We start from the raw sequence: 15037 nt of genomic DNA, 5'->3' as shown, positions 1-15037 counted from the left end.
AGAAACTTTTGGGACTATGAATTTAAAGATACATAGCTTGATAAGTTATTTTAATTTTGACGATTATTTAAATTCATCTATTTGCATTCTAAAAATGGTCAATTGTTATGATTATTTATTCTTTACATTATCTAGAATATATATGACAGTTTTACTTTTTATTAAACATTTCTTTTCTCACATACTTTTTAGGTTAAATACAATTTAGAAAGAATAGAAATGTTGTGTAATGTCATCTATTTCAATAATTTGAAATAATAATTACAAATGCAATAAAAAAATAATAACATATAGCAAAACATAGTTAAATTTATAAATATGTTTAGTCTAAACAAATGTTTATTTATATTTTATTGTTTAAAATATTTTATATGTGGTTAGTAATTAATGAGATTTCATAAAAAATATTATTCTCATTGATAACTAGAGTTTTTTAAATATAACAAAGGTATTGGTAATTGTTTTATCTTTACACATATAAAACTAAGATAGGAAGATAAAATAATCTGTGTTTGAAGAATAACTTAATTTTTTAAGACAGAAGCTGGTTCGATGCTGCTACTATTTTGAGGATTAATTTAGGTGATAATATGTCACCTAAATTGGGAGTTTTAAACTCCAGAAGGGACTGGGTTGTAAATATTGTTTTAAAGTTTGGTTATAACAAAAGTTTTTCAATTGTTTTATTAATGTTCACCATTAATATGAATAGAAAAGTTGTCCAAAACTATCTGATTAATGATTTTGTTCCAAACAACTACAAAAATACCATATAGTATTTCTATTAGTTATTATAATTATTTAACTCCATGGTCAACATATTTTACATATATCACATTTTAAGATGTCAGTAATAAAAGGTATATCAATCAACATCAATGGTTTGAATAATCCAAATAAGAGAGGAAATCTATTTAAATACCTTAAGTTACTTAAATTGCAACTAATATTTCTACAAGAAACCCACATATTACCTGTAGACATATCTAAACTTAATAATAAATCCTATTCTGTCTTAGTTCAGACCACTCTTAATAGAAGAGAGGACTGGCTATTATTTGGAATAATTCAATACCCTTGCCTAAAATAATTGACATTTACAAGGATAATAAAGGAATATTTTGTGCTATAATTATAGAATTAAATAAAAAAAGTATACATTAGTTAATATTTACTGGATTCGAGATATAGGAACTAATACAGTTAGATAACATTTGGACCAAATTGTTCATTTTGCAAAAGGAAACATAGTACTAGCAGGAGATTTTAACTGTATTCTTGAGTCTAATGACTCTACTAATAAAGGTAAAAGGAAAATATCAGCTTCTACAAAAAAGTTAAATGATTTCATTGATTAAATCTTACTAAAAGACATTAATAATTTTGCTGACCCAAATTTGTTATTTTATACCTTTTATTCTCATAGGCATAATTCACACTCTAGAATAGATAGAGTTTTGGTTTCTAAAGATTTAACAGACTTCCTAATCAAAACAAAAGCAATATCTTGTCCTCTTTCTGACCATAACTCTATAACTTTTGATATACTTATTAAAAATAACTATAGCATTCAAATATTCTTCATATAGACCCATTTCCTTACTTAATATAAATTACAAAATGTTCATGTCCATATTTGCAGACAGACTAAAATATATTTTACCACATTTTATAGATGAAGATCAAACTGGATTTATAGTAAATAGAAATTCTTATGATAACATTAAAAGAACATTCATTTTGAATTGGTCAAACATTTAAGTAAAAATCTAACACTAATTAGTTTAGACATTAACTGTGCATTTGATTCAGTTAATTGGGACTACTTATTCACCCTTTTAGAAGAACTAAACTTCTCCCATAACTTTATAAATCTCATATCTCAACTTTATAAAGGTAGTCTAGCATACATTAAAATTGGCACTAGTATTTCTTAGAGCATACCAATAATTAAGGGCACTAAACAAGGATGTCCTATATCACCATTATTATTCACTTTAATTATGGAACCATGGACAAATTTAATCAGATGGGATAATGATATAGTAGGTTATAACTTAAATTCCAAGTTATCTTCTAAAATACAAATGCTTGCCAATGATATTCTTCTAACCCTTGCTGATGAAACATCTTCTATTTGAGCTCTTTTTAAAAACATGAATCTCTTTCAAATAAATCTCTTTCAAATAAATTCAGGTCTAACCTTCAATAATAATAAGACACAAATTCTTTTAATTGGACCAAAGCAATTCAACCTTCAAGATGAATATAAAAACTATTTAACACAATCTGATCAATTTCTTTATCTAGGTATCATAATAATCAAAAATATTAAATATATCACATAAATTAATTATAATAAAAGTATGACAACAATGGAAGATTTGATTAAACATTGGAATAAAATTCCTTTCTCCATGAATGAAAGACTCACTATTATTAAAATGATTTTACTTCCTAAAATACTTCATTTTATTCAATCTATTTCTTTAAAACAACAAAGCAAGCAAAACGGCTATAGTCTCCTCATAGAAAAAGTTTATTATGTTAGCACTTTCGCTTGGATAAATTTCCAAACTTCCTCAGACATTCCTTTTTGGTTGGTACAGCAATTTATATTAACATTCAAATAATCAACTTCATTGACTCAGTCAACAAATTAATTGAGAATGCATTCTATAAAAAATTAAAGGTATACGTCCCAGGTTAAGTTAGTGTTATTACCCTATATATTAATAAATTTAACACTACTTAATATCATTTCATGTACTATATTCCGATTACCTAACAATACATTAAAACACACACACACACACACACACATATATATATATATATATATATATATATATATATATATATATATATATATATATATACACATACATCCATAAACATAACCACATATTGTTCTAAAAGGACATTACAACCAGTTCACAATCCTTCAAAATGAATTTTGTATATTTTCAAAAATGAATAAAAAAATATTATTTACCTAATTGTTTAATTTTCAAAGTGCACATAATAGAGGCATATTCATTAAGACCTGGGAAAATGTGTGCAAAAGTTTGAATCTGCCATAAAAGTTAATTTTCCTCTAGTTTAAGTGCCCATGGTCCCCCACTTATTTTATGTTGCTCTGTGTAAAATTGTAAACCGAAATTTATGGGTAGGGAATTCTAGTATATGTCTAGCCAATGCATTAGTTGTATTTCCTTTATTAATGTGATAAACATGTTCATATATTTTTGTCTCATTGTTCTCTCCATCTTCCCTGTATAGAAAGACTGATATTGTTGGTATAGTGCTGTATAAACTATCCCCTTAAACTCACAGTAATATATATATATATATATATATATATATATATATATAAAACTGTAAGTCTAAGGGGAGTCTAAGGGGATAGTATAACTGTGAGTCTAAGGGGATAGTTTATGTAGCACTATGCCAACAATGTCAGTCTTTCTATATAGGGAAGACGGAGTATGTGCTCTCAATTAATTTGTTGATTGATTCAATGAAGTTGATTATTTGAATATTAATATAAATTGCTGTACCAACCAAAAAGGAATGTCTGAGAAAGTTTGGAAATTTATCCAAGCAAAAGCGCTGACATAACAAACTTTTTCTATGAGGAGACTACAGCTGTTTTGCTTGTTTTGTTGTTTTAAACAGTTTTATTGTTCATAGTTCAATCTAATTCTTTACCACCCCTCGGATAATTAAAAAAATAAACATAATGCTTCATAATTTTTTATGGTACCCAAATGAACGCAGAATCGCATTAACACATCATATGAAAAATTGGGATAATGGGAGCGTAGCTATGCCAAATTTAGAATTTTACTCAATCTCATCCATGAATTAAATGATATCTCTTTTAATGGATGTTAAATATCAAGCTAAATGGAAAAAAACTAATAGAAACTTTAATGGTGGACATGTTAACTAATATTAATTTACAAAAATCATTTATAAATAATCTTTCTATTTGGATTCTGAAAGATCAGTTCTCTATTTTTTCTACTCTAAAATATAAAAGTAATTATTTAACACTCTTATTAAATCTTTTAAAAATGTTATGCTTAAACATAATATATATATATATATATATATATATATATATATATATATATATATATATATTTATATATATGGATCTACCTGACTATGTCAAAACTTCAGAAGAGCGAAAACGACTTCACCGACGCCAGAAGATTGACAAGGCAGAAGACCGATGGAGGAAGACACCGACGCTGAGAACACTGAGATGGGGAAAGGATGTGTAAGTATGCGGTAGTGACGGACGTTAGGGTGCAAGTAAGGTAAGTGTGCAATGTTGACGGTGTGTAGGGATAGGGGTGGGATAAGTGAGTTAGGGTTAGGGCGCGAGTTAGGTAAGGGTGCGAGTAAGGTAAGTGTGCGATGTTGGTGGTCTGTAGGGATAGGGGTGGGATAAGTGAGTTAGGGTTAGGGCGCAGGTTAGGTAAGGGTGCAGTAGTGATAGTTTTTGGGTTAGAGGTGGGTTAAGTGAGTTAGGGTTAGGGCGCGGGTTAGGTGAGTGTGTGATAGTGACGGACCTTAGGGTAAGGGTTTGGGTTAGGGTTGTAGATAGTTGTGTATGTATGGGTTAGTGTTGGTTTGTAAGGATTTTGGTGTGCTTGTGTTGTGTGTGTGGGTTTTGGATACGGGATTTGTTTTGTTTGTTGTTATGATGTGTCGAGTGTATGAGGTGTCGTGTTTGTGAACTGTCGATTATGTGGTGTCGGTGAAGTCGTTTTCGCTCTTTTGATGTTTTGATGTAGTCAGGTAGATCCATATACATATATATATATATATAGACTGGTCATTTCTTCTTTTTCCTATAGCGTATACACAAGGAATTCTTTTCACTTCTAATTCCATAAAAATGTCCACTTTTCAACAGAAAAAAATTAACTTTTTGGTACCAGATGATGTCTAACAATGAAGTGAAATCAATTAATTCTCTCAATACTGAATTTGAATTTGATTCCTTTTTTTTTGGTTAGATTAGCAAGAAGGAAGGAAGTTTATTCTAAGTAATATTGAATTAATGTCTTCAACAACAAATAAAGTAATACCTTATTTAATACAGTATTTAATTTTATCAATCCAGAATATTTCTCCAAATAATACTAATAAATTATCATATATAAATATAAGGCTATAAAGTCTGACTTAGATGATTTTCCTGACAGTTATTGGAATTCTTTCTATTCCGTTAATGTCCAACTTCCTACTGATAAAGATAAAATTAATATATTAAAATCACTAAGTTTAACTTCCTCACTCAGATGGAAAATATTTACATGGAAATATTTGAATAGATCTTTTATTACTCCTTTAATATTGAGCAAAATTGAAAAAAAGATGTCAATTGCTTGAGATGTAATAAGCAATTGAATGCAGCTTGGTCTCATATGTTCTTTGTACTAAATTAAAAAACATTTTGGGAAGATATAAATGACTTTATGCAAGCAATATTTACAGATGACTTTAACTAAATCTCTGGTATTATTTAATACTCCAGTACCAGCATGTATAAAAACATCCAATTACCCTTTGATTTGGTCTATATTATCTATAGCCAGGAAAATAATTACAAGGAATTGAAATCACAATCCTCTCTGTCAATTCAGGAATTTAAAAATTTACTTAATGAAATTTGTTGTTTGGTAAAACTGACAAATAAGTATAGATGTTCTAGGAATAGTTCTGCTTACAGTAGTTGGAACAGAGTTTATGAATTGTTACAAAATAATTTAATTTTACAGCAAATATTGTATATTTAAGAACTATTTCAGCTGATATTTAAGAATTATGGTGAACAATTTTGTATATAGTTAAATTTTGTAGAATTCTGTATATGATAATTTTTTCACATTATTTAAAATGGTTCATTCTTTATATGTTGATTGTATTTTCATCAGTACTTCTAATAAAACTGCTTAAAAACATATAAAAATACATTTAACTACAGTATGAAAATTGTAAACCTGTCTCCAAGACAAGGTACAAAAGTGAGTTCTTAACAAGTTAACGTCTTTCCAAAGATTTTAATCTTAATAAACATTTTAAGGAACATGACTCATTTAAACCTGGGCACATATAATCATTGGTTAGAACTTGCCACCATAATTCTCTTTGCTCCAATAACAATTGCCATGGCCCACCTCTAATGCTTTCTTTAACATGCTCTATCAAAAGAAATAAGAAGGAATGCTCAGGAAATTCAATTACATGCTTTTCTAGTACATTATTACAATCTTGCTTATGTATGCTGCACTGATGTTCATAAATTTGTTGCTTCAACTGTCTTTCACATTATTTAAAATGATTCATTCTTTATATGTTGATTGTATTTTCATCAGCACTTCTAATAAAACTGTTTAAAAAAACATATAAAAATACATTTAACTATGGTATGAAAAGAGGAAGGGCTAGACAATTTAACATTACCTAACAGTGTTCAAACTGATAAAAATGATGTTAACTTTACATTAACTTTCAGTCCTTCATCTTCACTTGATGCAAAACAAATAGCGAATATTTTATGTAAAAATTGGGCTGTGCTTATTGATGATGCTCAAATTAGAGACAAAGTCCCAGAAGCACCTAAAATAATTTATAAAAGAGGCTTTAATCTTAAAAATGTTATCGAGAGAGACTTGTTTATTAATCATAGAACTGGGGGTATGTTAAAATGTGGATGTTGCAATTACTGAAAGTTTATTAAAACTTCAATCAGGTTTACAATAAGAAATTTTACCTATTCTATTAGTGGTAGATATAATTGCAACAGCCCACAAATAGTTTATTTAGCTGAATGCCTAACTTGTCCATGGTTTTATATAGGAAAAACTGAAAGACAATTGAAGCAACGAATTTATAAACATCAGTACAGCATACATAAGCAAGATTGTAATAATGCACTAGCAAAGCATATAATTGAATTTCCTGGGTATTCCTTCTTATTTCTTGTGATAGAACAGGTTATAGAAAGCATTAGAGGTGGGCCATGGCAATTGTTATTGGAGCAAAAAGAATTATGGTGGCAAGTCCTAACCAATGCTTATATGTACCCAGGTTTAAATGAGTCATGTTTCTTAAAATGTTTATCAAGATTAAAATCTTTAGAAAGATGTTAACTTGTTAAGAACTCACTTTTGCACCTTGTCTTGGAGACAGGTTTAAGATTTTCATACTGTATTTAAATGTATTTTTATATGTTTTAGAGAGGGTGTTTATATAAACATAACAATATATACATATATATGTTTATATATACATATATATATCTATATATATATCTATATATCTATATATATATATATATATATATATATATATATATATATATATATATATATACACACATACATATTATGTTTTAGTTATGTGTAATGTTTCTTTAATTATGAATTGATGATCTGATGATGTCACTGTTGGTGGTTTATTTAAACCAAGAAAGTTTTTTCTTCCATGTTTTTTGTCTGAAGAAGGTCGGACTTTGTTACGCCCGAAAGCGCTAACAATAAATTTGGAAGGTCTGGTATACCACGTTGCCTTTTTGTTTAGTTCACAAAAGTTACTTTTTTGACAGGAAAAATACAGCAAAAAAGCACTTTCAAACACTATGCAGCCCCACAACGTTAGAATAAGCACAATTTCTCCACAAAAAAATGTTTTATCAGTTACTCAACACTACTTTTAAACAGACAGGAACAGCAAGTGCTCTGTTTAAAAGTTATGTTACAGTCTTGAGACAATCCATTAAAACACAACACTCCTAACTTTAAAGAAACTTTCCTGAAGAGGAAAGTAATAAAACATCAGTAAAAAATAAGAAAAAGCAAGTTATTTTCCCCAAGTGGAATTTATCTGCCCAGCTGTGGAAAGCACAAGCTGACCACCAATCGTCAAATACCTCAGAAGAGTGTACTCTTTGACGGCAGTAAAGCAATGAAGGGCTTTGCACCCAAACTTGTCTTTTAGTCAGCTCATCTTGAGTTTGGGTGTATGGAAGGTGCCCTGAAGTTCTGGAAGCTAGCCAACCATTATATCTTTGTCAGGATAGAACCCATATAGTTAAGACTGCTGCAGCAGTGATCAGTATGAAGAACATCTACAAGTTCAGCTATTTAAGCAGACACATTTCCATTTAATTGCCTTGTCAGTAAAACATTGTCCTGGTTACACAAGGGAAAGAAAGGCTGCTACTAAAGTTCCATCTTCTCTTCGAGCAAAGGATCCATCAACAAAAATAAGTAAATCGGAATTGGGTAGTGGAAAATTCTTCAGAGCAGACCTAGGAGGAAGCACATAGTTAACTACAAAGACAGTCATGGGGTTGTCCTTTATCTGCTGTAGGAATTAGAGAAGCAGGGTTAAGTGATGGACATCTGACAATCTGTAAACAAGGATTGTTAAGTAAAGACAGTGCATACTTAGGTAAACATGCATCTGACAGATACTGGGTTTTCTCATTCAGTAATCATGCTCCAATAGAATGTAAAACTCCCATTTAAGTCTCATGCTCAAGAGTTAGAGCAGCTGCCATTTCTACCAAGCAAGCCATTGCGGCCACCACCCTTTGGCAGTGGGGGAGGGTCGCTGTTACAGGATCACGATTCTTACTTAAATACATAACAGGTCTAAAAACATAATTATGTTTTGCTAATAGTCCTAATGTCACTTTATTTCTTTCACAACAAAATAAGAAGAATCTCTTTGAATAGTCTAGTAATCCAAGAGATGGGGGGTTTGACAGTAAAGTTTTTAATTGAACAGAAGGTTGCTCTTCATCATCTTGCCAGGGCAGAGGCTCAGGAGTGTCTTTCTTTAATAATTCTTTAGTAATTCTAATAAGGATTTTATTTCTTCTGCATAATTTGAGATCCATTGTTGAAAATAACCTGCTAGTCCCAGAAAATCCCGCTGCTGGTTTAACATTGTAGAGCACGGTGCAGTTTGTATTGCAGTAATGCATGTCGGCAGAATTTGCTAGAGCCTTCACAAATAAGATGACCTAAATACTGAATCTGTGATTTCCATAATAAGATGACCTAAATACTGAACCTGTGATTTCCATAACTGCAATTTTCCATTATAGACTATACATTCTAGTTCTGCTAATTTAGTTAAAAGAAAAATAGTAATTTGTTTACAGCATTGAGGAGAGTTGAAATTGTTTACATACTGTATCAGGGTAGACCTACATGGAAATTAAATTTTATCTTTTTCTTTTTGTTCATCTCCATAGAGAAAAATAGTGTGATTCTACATATCCCTGTGGCAGCCTTCTCCATGTATACTATTGCCCCTTGTAAGTAAATACAAACAGATACTGACTATCTGGTCATACTGGAATAGAGAAGAAAGCAGAAGAAATGTTTCTCCACTGAAAAGGTGGTAGTGGTTACTGAGACAGAATTAGTCTTATAACAGGGATAGGAACTGCAAGTAAAGTCAGCACTACTACTGTATTAACTGCTCATATGTCTTGTACAAATCTATTAAGTATTTATGCCTGGCTTCTTAAGAGGTAAAAATGGGTGTGTTACATATGCTTCTAGTCAAGACAATTATACTTAGGAGTAGCATGGAAATAACATTTGATTCTTTTCTCAACCCCCCCCCCCCCATTTGACAAAAAATATTGAAGTACCACGAATAAGCAATTGCAAGGTTTTAAAACAACTTTCACAGGTTCTGCATCTCTTATGAGCCCTACTTTAGTTTCATGATTAACCCAAAGGTGTGGAGAGACTGTTTCCAGTCCTTCCAAATCAGTGACATCTGAAGTTTGTGCTGCTGCTAGGTCAGCAAAAGGTGTTTCTTCATCTATATAGATATTAGCTGAATACACACCCAAAGGGGATGCTTCATCTGGAATGTCAGGAAAAGCTCCAGCTGGAGTACAGAAAATAGTACATAACAGTTTGCATAGCAAGTGTCTGCCAACAAGATTAAGTGGGGCAGTATTTCTTACAATAAAAGCATGTTGGCCTTTTTGCAGACAAATTTGGAAAGGAATAAATTTGACTTCTGAGTAATCCAGGGGAACTCAGGATACTCCCACACCTCAAAATGTTTTGTTGGAAAGTGGGAGATTTTCTGCATTTGCTGAAATAATCACAGATGTAGTTGCTTCTGTCACAATAAGAAAAAGAAGAGGAGAGTTACATGCTGTAATATCAACAAAAGGACCTTCCTGGTCAACTGGTACTAAAGAAATAGCTGCGCATCCTGTTCATGGCTGTCCTGATGCTGATGGCTGCCAGGCAATATTCCAAACTGGAAGATGTCTTACTGTCCATTGTGTTGCTTGACCATTTGGCACATTTGTCTGTACAGAGAGTGGACATGTCCAGCTTTCCACAATTAAAACAATTACAAAAGCATGGTTCACACTGTGGGGCTTGTGGTGTTGTAGGGAGGTACATATTTTGATGATATTATTCTGGTGCTTGTGATTAAAGGAATCTAAATGTATCTTGTCTGGAAGATTCCGAACAGTAGAAATAAAACTAGCTGGTAAAACAAGCTGATATCTGCAGGGACCATATATACTCAAAAATAATTGTAGGGTGATGTAAGGTTGGAATTTTGAACACGGAATAACAAAATTCACGCATACTCAAGGATTCAGAATGATCACTGCCAGGCTAATTGGCTAACATAGATCTGCCAGTTGGCATTATAGTGATAATTTGCATTTCAAATAGAAATTAAAGCTGTACCAAGAAATACCTAATTAGCAGCTAGTTAGTATGTCAATGAATCAAACACTGCTCTGTCAAACCTGTCAGTGTCTGTGTTCCCCTTAACAGCCAACTCATTACAGTTGCACAGGCACCACATACATGCATTTATATACACACACGCACACCTGCTCGTACCTGCAGCTACAAAAAAGCTCCTACAAACACAGTCACATTCAAGAGCCAATCACACACCTGCTTGCATACTGCCACACAAATGCACATACACAAGCATATACAAAGATGGCTATCTTATACTTACTTCACCCACAGTCACCAACCAGACAGACACATCAATGTAGTATCACTCATGCCCCTAAGATACATGCGTACATGTCCACACACACACACACACACACACACACACACACACACACACACACACACACACACACACAGACACACACACAGACACACACACACACACACACAGAGACATACATACACAGTTAGCTCCATGGTACCTACCTGTAGTAACAGTAGGAGCTGTGATCAACCCATAGGAGGGAATGGGCATATGCAGTCACAAGGTGATGTATACATTTTCCCTCGCATGAGAAAAGTAACTCAGTAGAGAGATTCAAATCATTCTACCTTATTAGCCCAGTGGCAGCACTATTTCAGGGGATAGTACCTAGTTAATTATCATGAACCACACCCCTAGACTGCTGTATTTGCATGCAGCTTTACTTACAAGACTATTTATCTGTTCTAAGGCCACTCCTAGTGTAAAGCTGTACCAGTCTAATGTATTACCTACAGATGTAGGGCCTCTATTTCCCTTCGCAAACAAGTTAAAATGTGCATCTTACCTAGCCATATCAGGTACCCTTCCATTTATAAAAGAGTGGGTTCCAAATACTCAGAGGTATAGCCTTTGACATCTCAGTATGTGTTAAGCATTCCAATTAACTGGCGCTTGGTGGCTTACAAAGCTACTCTAAAATGAAACACCTAGTCACTGAAGATCTAAAAAAAAATCCATATTTTCCATGCCATCAAAACGTTGACCATGTAGATATCTACTTCCCCTTTTAAAGAAAGACATATTGCCCCATGACTTTCAAGTCCATATTAGACTTTTCAAGAAATGCTGTAGTCTGAAACGTATTAAAGCATAGTCTGTCCCAAGACAGTGGAAGACGTCCATAGTTTTATTCCCCAACAACATAACTACTTTTTGGAAAGATACAAAACCATATATAATAAGAATGCTCCCTGGAGAGCCACCTCCCATTCATATGAAGCCACACTCTGAATACTTGTCATCAATAATTTGAAATATGGACTCCTAGTGGGTCTTCTGCTTAACATTAACTAATTGCTAGTAGGCTGTCAATTAAACCCTGACTGTGGTACTTGAAAGCCTTTATGCACAGATATAATAAATGTGGTAAAATTCATGTTTTATTAAACTGCCATAAAGTGGAATGGTTTCACTTGTCAATGAGTTTTCCATTTATCTGCCTTATGTAAAGGGCACAGAAAGCCATTATTAGCTTCTTCACGTCTACTTTTTAACTTCTCACAGCCTTCCTGAAGCTTTTATCTGTACCATGCAAGTATGATGCCACCTGTAACACCAGTCTTTAAACCCTTCCACTGCAAATGAAACAAAACACCATTACTGTTGTTTTCATAGCCTGAGGATTATAGGCCCACTAAGACAGATTTAACTGGATACAGACAAACATGATTTCTTTCACCACTACCAGGTTCAAAAACTGTGAAACTGCAACAATAAAGTTGTGCCCCTTCTCAGATATTGCTGTCCGTATCTTCTCTGGTCTTTAAAAACTCCTCCCATTTTACCTTTCTGTATTAAGCTGCGTAACATGGTAACTTTGCTGCTCCATTAACATGTTTTATAATTTGTTGAAAAGCAGTCATGCTTCTGCACATCATCCTTCATTCTCACTAAATACATCCCATTTCATTCTTCAAAACTATTGCTGACACATCATTTTCACCACTTTGTAAGTAAAGCTAAGTTACCACTTTTCTTTATCTGATTTTTCTCTGACCCATGCATGACAAATGATCTCTTTGGTACTTTGTCATTAAACAGCCTACACTAACTTCTTACTGCATACTCTTCTATTACCTGGATTGGCTTCCCTACACCTTGTTGAGTTTAAAACCAATGATAACACAAACTGCTGAGATCAGCTTCCTGACAATGAACCCCACATTTGTTATTTTCAAGAGGAAATCACTGCTGGTGTAGAGATTCCTTTGTTTCATGGATTTCCCCTTTCTTAACATTTGTGTAATCATGGAGGTTGCAAATATAGTTCAAGAGAGGCTTGTACCCCAGATGAGGGTTTGAGGGGGACTTGCTCTTCCAAAATCACTTAGTTTTATAGTTTTCATTAGACTGGGTTTCTAACAAACTGACTTTTGTGGGCGAGGTTCTTAACAAGCTGGAACTTGATTCATGGTGGAAACATATGGAGCTCTAGGGTTTAAAACTAACATGAGGTGGTATACTTGAGGGCAAACAGTTGTTTGATATATAGGAATCTGATACTTTGGTGTGGAAATACAATTATGTGAAGTTCTTTAACTATATACACCATCTGAGAGTGTATATCACTGAAACTTCCCCTTACGCTGAGAAGCAGAGATCTTGGACAAAAGGTTCCACATCCTTCAGCCAAACATAGAACCTGTCAAACTGCATGAGCTGTACATCAAGTTGGAATGCAAGGATTCAAAAACAAAATCTTTCATCTTGAAATTTCAAGACCACCTTTGTTTCCTCTGAGTGACTGCAAAGGAAATTCAATTTCCTCATCCAATTTAGTCAAGCATGTGCCTGTTTTGTCTGAATAACTGATATAGTCTTATCCACTAAACAGCATACCACTGCATTAATCTCTTTTAGGATATAGGTACTTTATATATTATTTTGAATTTCTTTGGCTCTTCCTTGAATATTTCACCCCAAAAGTATTCAAACAATTCTCAGATTGCGCTACTCACTGCATCTTTATGTATTCTCTGCCATTTAATGCTAACTTAGGTTATTCCTTTCTATACAATTAAAATTATTAAATGCAATCTCAATGGGTATTTTTATAAATGAAAGCAGAAGCCTTCCCAAGAATATTTTTTCAGTTAGTTTACTTCCTTCCCTTGGCTTAGACATCATATATTATTTCACTTGAGTGTTTGCTCATTTGATTTAGATACTCCTCACATCTCCCATCTCCCTTCTACTTTCCATTCCCATTTCAGTAATTAGTGCCACAACCTCTTTGTGCTTTCCTTGCTGTTGGTCCCTCTTCCCCTGCTTCTTGTAACAGGACAGCACAGCATGTTTTCCTGTGGCAAAGGTCTGCCAACATTTATTAGCATTAAAAGCCATGCAGTATCTGATCTTCCCATGTGTTTAGTGGGCATCCTATGCAGCTACCTTAACTATGACCAGCCTGTCGATATTGCAAGCCACATGTTGCCACAACTCAAATCCACCTTATTCCCTCCTCACTTTTAACCTTCTAAACTCTTGTTGAAATTCAGGCCACCATATACTCCTCTGACTTTTTAAACCTGTTTACTGAAGAGTAAATGTTTCAGCAAAGACATTACTAGCTCAGAGATGTTGCATAGCTTGATTCCTGTAAAATAAGCAAATACCAGTAACCATTTATTCTTGTAAAAAAGTAGATGCCTGTTACCCCTTATTCCAAGTCCTGTGCATCCTTGACTTACCCTAAACCAGTCAGACCTGACATCACATGTCTTTGCCCAGTAAGGCAAGCATATCTATGTCATCCACCCTCACACATTTTCCTTCTCAGCCATGTATAAATACGCACTGTGAAGAGTTACATTTTCTGGCAGTGAATCTTTCCTTATTTGATCCTGCTACTCCTTTTCTTTGCTGTAATTGTCCTCTTTTTCTTATTATTCTGCATTTGGCTTTTCTGAAACTAGAGTTCTGCCAAGACCAAACAGAGCATTCCTTTCCTCCATGCTCAGTGTCCCCACTTGTTATTAAAGAAATGCTTTTTGCCAGCACAGCTTTCTGTTGATGCTGGGAGTTTAACTTGCCTTGTCAGACTGTAGGAAGGGTTAAAAACCTTGTGGACACCAGTGCTAAGCAACAGAGAGAGATGCATGAAAACACAGAAGCTAGTGAACAAGCAACCATTTTGTTAACTCGTGTGGCAGCAAGTGCTAAAGACAGTCACATGACATCTCATATGTTAGGTACTACAGGTACCAAATACACACTGCACTGT

This window comes from Protopterus annectens, chromosome 17.part0 (genome assembly GCF_019279795.1).
Source record: "Protopterus annectens isolate FY-2018-M chromosome 17.part0, PAN1.0, whole genome shotgun sequence".
Lineage (NCBI taxonomy): Eukaryota > Metazoa > Chordata > Ceratodontiformes > Protopteridae > Protopterus > Protopterus annectens.
The sequence above is the reverse complement of the archived record's forward strand: the minus strand, read 5'-3'. Positions refer to the sequence as shown.